This window comes from Arachis ipaensis, chromosome B10 (genome assembly GCF_059453495.1).
Source record: "Arachis ipaensis isolate K30076 ecotype BB chromosome B10, ASM5945349v1, whole genome shotgun sequence".
In the NCBI taxonomy this organism is placed as follows: domain Eukaryota; kingdom Viridiplantae; phylum Streptophyta; class Magnoliopsida; order Fabales; family Fabaceae; genus Arachis; species Arachis ipaensis.
Window position 1 is genome coordinate 20,163,860 of NC_142435.1, and position 6,940 is coordinate 20,170,799.

The window sequence follows — 6,940 nt, forward strand, 5'->3', positions numbered from 1 at the left end:
GTCATCCCATCCCAGATCCTACTCGGAATACCACATACAAGGTTTAGACTTTCTGGATCTCAAGAATGCTGCCAATTGATTCTAGCTTATACCACAAAGACTCCGATCTTTCGGAATGGAGGCTAAGAGATACACACTCAAGCTATTGCAGATAGAACGGAAGTGGTTGTCAAGCATGCGTTCATAGGTGAGAATGATGATGAGTGTCACGGATCATCACATTCATTAGATTGAAGTGCAGATGAATATCTTAGAATAAGAATAAGCTTGAATTGAATAGAAAAACAATCGCATTAATTCATGAGGAACAGTAGAGCTCCACACCTTAATCTATGGGGTGTAGAAACTCCACCGTTGAAAATACATAAGTGATGAAGGTCTAGGCATGGCCGTATGGCCAGCCCCCTAAACGTGATCAAGAGATCAAAAGTGATACAAAGATGGTCAAAAAGATGATCTAAAGATATAAAATAAACCACTAAAAGTAGTTTTTATACTAAACTAGTAGCTAGGGTTAACAGAAATGAGTAAATGATGCAGAAATCCACTTCCGGGCCCACTTGGTGTGTGCTTGGGCTGAGCATTGAAGCTTTCACATGTAGAGACTTTTCTTGGAGTTAAACGCCAGCTTTGGTGCCAGTTTGGGCGTTTAACTGTAGCTTGTAACTCAATTCTGGCGTTTAACTTCAGAATAGGCAGGAAGTTGGTGTTTGAACGCCAGTTTGCGTCATCAAAACTCGGGAAAAGTATAGACTATTATATATTGATGGAAAGCCCTGGATGTCTACTTTCTAACGCAATTGAGCGCGCGTGAATTGGGTTTCTATAGCTCCAGAAAATCTATTTCGAGTGCAGAGAGGTCAGAATCCAACAGCATCTGCAGTCCTTTTTCAGCCTCTGAATCAAATTTTTGCTCAGGTCCCTCAATTTCAGCCAGAAAATACTTGAAATCACAAAAAAATACACAAACTCCTTGTAAAGTCTAGAAATGTAAATTTTGATTGAAAACTAATAAAAACATAGTAAAAACTAACTAAATTATACTAAAAACTACCTAAAAACAATGCCAAAAAGCGTATAAATTATCCGCTCATCACAACACCAAACTTAAATTGTTGCTTGTCCCCAAGCAACTAAAAATCAAATAGGATAAAAAGAAGAGACTATACTATAAATTCCAAAATATCAATGAAACTTAGCTCCAATTAGATGAGCGGGACTAGTAGCTTTTTGCCTCTGAACAGTTTTGGCATCTCACTTTATCCTTTGAAGTTTAGAATGATTGGCATCTATAAGAACTCAGAATTTAGATACTGTTATTGATTTTTCTAGTTCAGTATGTTGATTCTTGAACACAGCTACTTTATGAGTCTTGACCGTGGCCCTAAGCACTTTATTTTCCAGTATTACCACCGGATACATAAATGCCACAGACACATAACTGGGTGAACCTTTTCAGATTGTGACTCAGATTTGCTAAAGTCCCCAGTTAGAGGTGTTTAGGGTTCTTAAGCACACTCTTTTTGCTTTGGATCACGACTTTAACCGCTCAGTCTCAAGCTTTTCACTTGACACCTTCACGCCACAAGCACATGGTTAGGGACATCTTGGTTTAACCGCTTAGGCCAGGATTTTATTCCTTTGGACCCTCCTATCCATTAATGCTCAAAGCCTTGGATCCTTTTTTATTTTACCCTTGCCTTTTGGTTTAAAGGGTTATTGGCTCTTTGCTCTTGCCTTTTGGTTTAAAGAGCTCTTGGCTTTTTTCTGCTTGCTTTTTCTTTCTCTTTCTCTTTTTTTTTCTTTTATTTTCGCCATTTTTTTTTCGCAAGCCTTGTTTTTCATTGCTTTTTCTTGCTTCAAGAATCAATTTTATGATTTTTCAGATTATCAATAACATTTCTCCTTTTTCATTATTCTTTCAAGAGCCAACAATTTTAACATTCATAAACAACAAATTCAAAAATATGCACTGTTCAAGCATTCATTCAGAAAACAAAAAGTATTGTCACCACGTCAAAATAATTAAACTAATTTCAAGGATGAATTCGAAATCATGTACTTCTTATTCTTTTGTGATTAAAAACATTTTTCATTTAAGAAAGGTGATGGATTCATAGGACATTCATAGCTTTAAGGCATAGACACTAGACACTAATGATCATGTAATAAAGACACAAGCATAAATAAACATAAAGCATAGAGAATGAAAACAGAGAAAATAAATAGACAAGGAGATTAAGAAACGGGTCCACCTTAGTGAGGGTGGCGTCTTCTTCCTCTTGAAGAACCAATGGTGCTTTTGAGCTCCTCTATGTCTCTCCCTTGCCTTTGTTGCTCCTCCCTCATAGATCTTTGATCTTCTCTAATCTCATGGAGAATGATGGAGTGCTCTTAGTGCTCCACCCTTAGTTGTCCCATGTTGGAACTTAATTCTCCTAGGGAGGTGTTAATTTGCTCCCAATAGTTTTGTGGAGGAAAGTGCATCCCCTGAGGCATCTCAGGGATTTCATGACAAGGAATTTCCTCATGCTCTTATTGAGGTCCATGAGTGGGCTCTCTTGTTTGCTCTATTCTCTTTTTAGTGATGGGCTTGTCCTCTTCAATGAGGATGTCTCCCTCTATGACAATCCCAGCCGAATTGCAGAGGTGACAAATGAGGTGAGGAAAGGATAACCTTGCCAAAGTGGAGGACTTGTCAGCCACCTTGTAGAGATCTTGAGGTATAATCTCATGAACTTCCACTTCCTCCCCAATCATGATACTATGGATCATGATGGCCCGATCCACAGTTACTTTGGATCGGTTGCTAGTAGGAATGATAGAGCGTTGGATGAACTCCAACCATCCTCTAGCCACAGGCTTAAGGTCATGCCTTCTTAATTGAACCGGCTTGCCTCTTGAGTCAATTTTCCATTGAGCTCCTTCCACACATATGTCCATGAGGACTTGGTCCAACCTTTGATCAAAGTTGACTCTTCTAGTGTAGGAACGTGCATTTTCTTGCATCATTGGCAAGTTGAACGCCAACCTTACATTTTCCAGACTGAAATCTAAGTATTTCCCTTGAACCATTGTAAGCCAATTCTTTGGGTTTGGGTTCATACTTTGATCATGGTTCCTAGTGATCCATGTGTTTGCATAGAACTCTTGAACCATTAAGATTCCGACTTGTTGAATAGGATTGGAGAGAACTTCCCATCTTCTTCTTCTAATCTTATGTCAGATCTCCAGATACTCACTCCTTTTGAGCTTGAAAGGGACCTTAGGGATCACCTTCTTTTTTACCACAACTTCATAGAAGTGGTCTTGATGGACCTTTGAGATGAATCTCTCCATCTCCCATGACTCAGAGGTGAAAGCAATTGCCTTCCCTTTCCTTTTTCTTGAGGTATCTCTGGCCTTAAGTGCCATTAATGGTTATGAAAAAATAAAAAGCAATGATTTTACCACACCAAACTTAAAAGGTTTGCTCGTCCTCGAGCAAAAGAAGAAAGAAAGTAGTAGAAGAAGAAGAAGAAAATAGAGGAGATGGAGGGAGATATGTGGTTCGGTCAAGGGGTAGAAGTAGTAGTTATAATGTGTGAAAATGAAAGAGTGGTGAGGGGTTTATATAGGGGTGGGGGAAGGGTTAGGTTTCGTGTATTAGGGTTGGTTTGGGAGGGAAAGAATTTTGAATTTGGAGGTAGGTGGGGTTTTTGGGAAAGAGTGAATGAGGTGATTGGTGAAGGATATTGGGAAAGAGTGTTATGAAAAGGTGTGAAGAAGAGAGAAGAAGAGGTGGGGTAGGTAGGGATCCTGTGGTGTCCACAGATCCTGAGGGGTCAAGGACTTAGCATCCCTGCTCCATTTAGGCGTGCAAAATGCCCTTAGAGTGCACTTCTGGCGTTAAACGCCAGGTTGCTGCTTGTTTCTGGCGTTTAACGCCAGCTTTTCTCCCTTTCTTGGCGTTCAACGCCAATTTGGTGCTTTGTTCTGGCGTTAAACGCCAATCTGGTGCCTATTTCTGGCGTTTAAACGAGAGTAAGCTCTTTCTCCAGGGTGAGCTATTTTTAATGCTATTTTTCATTCTGTTTTTTATTTTTCAGTTGTTTTTGTAACTTCACATGATCATCAACCTAAAGAAAACATAAAATAACAATGAAAAATAAATAGATATAATTAAATAACATTGGGTTGCCTCCTAATAAGCGCTTCTTTAACGTCAATAGCTTGACAGTGAGCTCTCTTGGAGCCTCACAGATAATCAGAGCAGGGTTGAGGCCTCTCAACACCAAACTTAGAGTTTGAATGTGGGGGTTTTGTTTGACTCTGTATTGAGAGAAGCTTTTCATGCTTCCTCTCCATGGTTACAGAAGGAGAACCTTGATTCTTGAATACAAGGTAGTCCTCATTCAACTGAAGGACCAACTTTCCTCTGTTAACATCAATCACAACTTTTGCTGTGGCTAGGAAAGGTCTTCCAAGGATGATGGATTCATCCTCATCCTTTCCAGTGTCTAGGATTATGAAATCAGCAGGGATGTAAAGGCCTTCAACCTTCACTAGCACATCCTCTACTAATCCATAAGCCTGTTTCATTGATTTGTATGCCATCTCTAGTGAGATTCTTGTAGCTTGTACCTCAAAGATTCCAAGTTTCTTCATTACAGAGAGTGGCATGAGGTTTATCCCTGACCCCAGGTGACACAGAGCCTTCTCAAAGGTCATGGTGCCTATGGTACAAGGTATGAAGAATTTTCCGGGATCCAGTTTCTTCTGAGGTAATGTCTGCCTCATTAATGCATTCAGTTCATTGGTGAACAAGGAGGGTTCATTCTCCCAAGTCTCATTACCAAACAACTTAGCATTCAGTTTCATGATTGCTCCTAGATATTTAGCAACTTACTCTTCAGTGATGTCTTCATCCTCTTCAGAGGAAGAATATTCATCAGAGCTCATGAATGGCAGAAGGAAGTTCAATGGAATCTCTATGGTCTCTGTATGAGCCTCAGATTCCTTTGGTTCCTCAAAGGGAAACTCTTTTCTATCCAGAGGACATCCCATGAGGCTTTTCTCACTGGGACTCACGTCCTCCTCACTCTCTCCAGGTTTGGCCATGTTGGTCATGGTTATGGCCTTGCACTCTCTCTTGGGATTTTCTTTTGTATTGCTTGGGAGAGTACTGGGAGGAGTTTCAGTAATCCTCTTACTCAGCTGACCCACCCGTGCCTCCAAATTTCTAATGGAGGACCTTGTTTTATTCATAAAACTTAGTGTGGTCTTGGATAGATCAGAGACTATGGTTGCCAGGCCAGAATGGATTTGTTCAAAATTCTCTGTCTGGTGCTGAGAAGATGATGGAAAAGGCTTGCTATTGCTAAACCTATTTCTTCCACCATTATTATTGAAGCCTTGTTGAGGCTTCTGTTGGTCCTTCCATGAGAAATTTGGATGATTTCTCCATGAAGGATTATAGGTGTTTCCATAGGGTTCTCCCATGTAATTCACCTCTGCCATTGCAGGGTTCTCAAGATCATAAGCTTCTTCTTCAGAAGATTCTTCTTTAGTACTGTTGGATGCAGCTTGCAATCCATTCAGACTCTGAGAAATCATATTGACTTGCTAAGTCAATATTTTGTTCTGAGCCAATATGGCATTCAGAGTATCAATTTCAAGAACTCCCTTCTTCTGAGGCGTCCCATTGTTCACAGGACTCCTCTCAGAGGTGTAGATGAACTAGTTATTTGCAACCATTTCAATGAGTTCCTGAGCTTCTGTAGGGGTTTTCAGATGAAGAGATCCTCCTGCAGAATGGTCCAATGACATTTTTGACAACTCAGACAGACCATCATAGAATATACATATGATGCTCCATTCTGGAAGCATGTCAGAAGGACACCTTTTGATCAATTGCTTATATCTTTCCCAAGCTTCATAGAGGGACTCTCCTTCCTTCTGTCTGAAGGTTTGGATTTCCACTCTAAGCTTGCTCATATTTTGAGGTGGAAAGAATTTGGCCAGGAAAGCACTGACCAGCTTATTCCAAGAGTTCAGGCTTTCCTTAGGTTGTGAATCCAACCAGGTTCTAGCTCTGTCTCTTACAGCAAAAGGGAAAAGCATAAGCCTGTAGACCTCGGGATCAACTCCATTGGTCTTGACAGTGTCACAGATTTGCAAGAATTCAGCTAAAAACTGATGAGGATCTTCCATTGGAAGTCCATGAAACTTGCAATTCTGCTGCATTAGAAAAACTAATTGAGGCTTAAGCTCAAAGTTGTTTGCTCCAATGGCAGGAATTGAGATGCTTCTTCCATAGAAATTGAAAGTTGGTGTAGTGAAATCACCAAGCACCTTCCTTGCATTGTTGTTGTTGGGTTCGGCCATAGTTGTTTTCTCTGTTTCGAAAATTTCAGTTAGGTCCTCTTCAGAGCTTAGTTTTCTCTTAAGAGTCCTTTCAGGTTCAGGATCAGCTTCAACAAGAATGCCTTTATCCTTGTTCCTGCTCATATAAAAGAGAAGAGAACAAAGAAAATATGGAATCCTCTATGTCACAATATAGAGATTCCTTTATGTGAGTAGAAGAAGAGAAGAATAGAAGAATGGGAAGAGAAAAATTCGAGCACAGAGAAGAAGAAGGGGTTCGAATTATGAGTAGAAGAGAAGTATTAGTAGATAGATAAATAAATAGAAAGAGATGAGAGAGGGCAGAAATTCGAATATTAGTTTAAAATAAAAAAAAATATTTTTGTTTTTATTTAAATTTTGAGTTAAAATTCGAAAATTAAGAGAAGAAATAAAATAAAAATTAAAATTTAAAATAATTAGTTAATTAAAAGGAATTTTTGAAAAAGGGATAGGGGATTTTCGAAAATTAGAGAGAGAGAATTAGTTAGGTGGTTTTGAAAAAGATATGACTGAAATAGAAAACTTTTAAAATCAAACAAAAAAATCAAGTGGT

General features: G+C 39.3%; 1 non-coding gene across 1 annotated transcript; it reads left to right on the plus strand.

The window, feature by feature from the left end:
* Positions 1-5,862: 5,862 nt before the first annotated feature.
* Positions 5,863-5,970, plus strand: LOC148579345 (small nucleolar RNA R71). The gene has a single exon (XR_015896532.1). It is a non-coding gene; the product is annotated as a small nucleolar RNA R71 (small nucleolar RNA).
* The last annotated feature ends 970 nt before the right edge of the window (positions 5,971-6,940 follow it).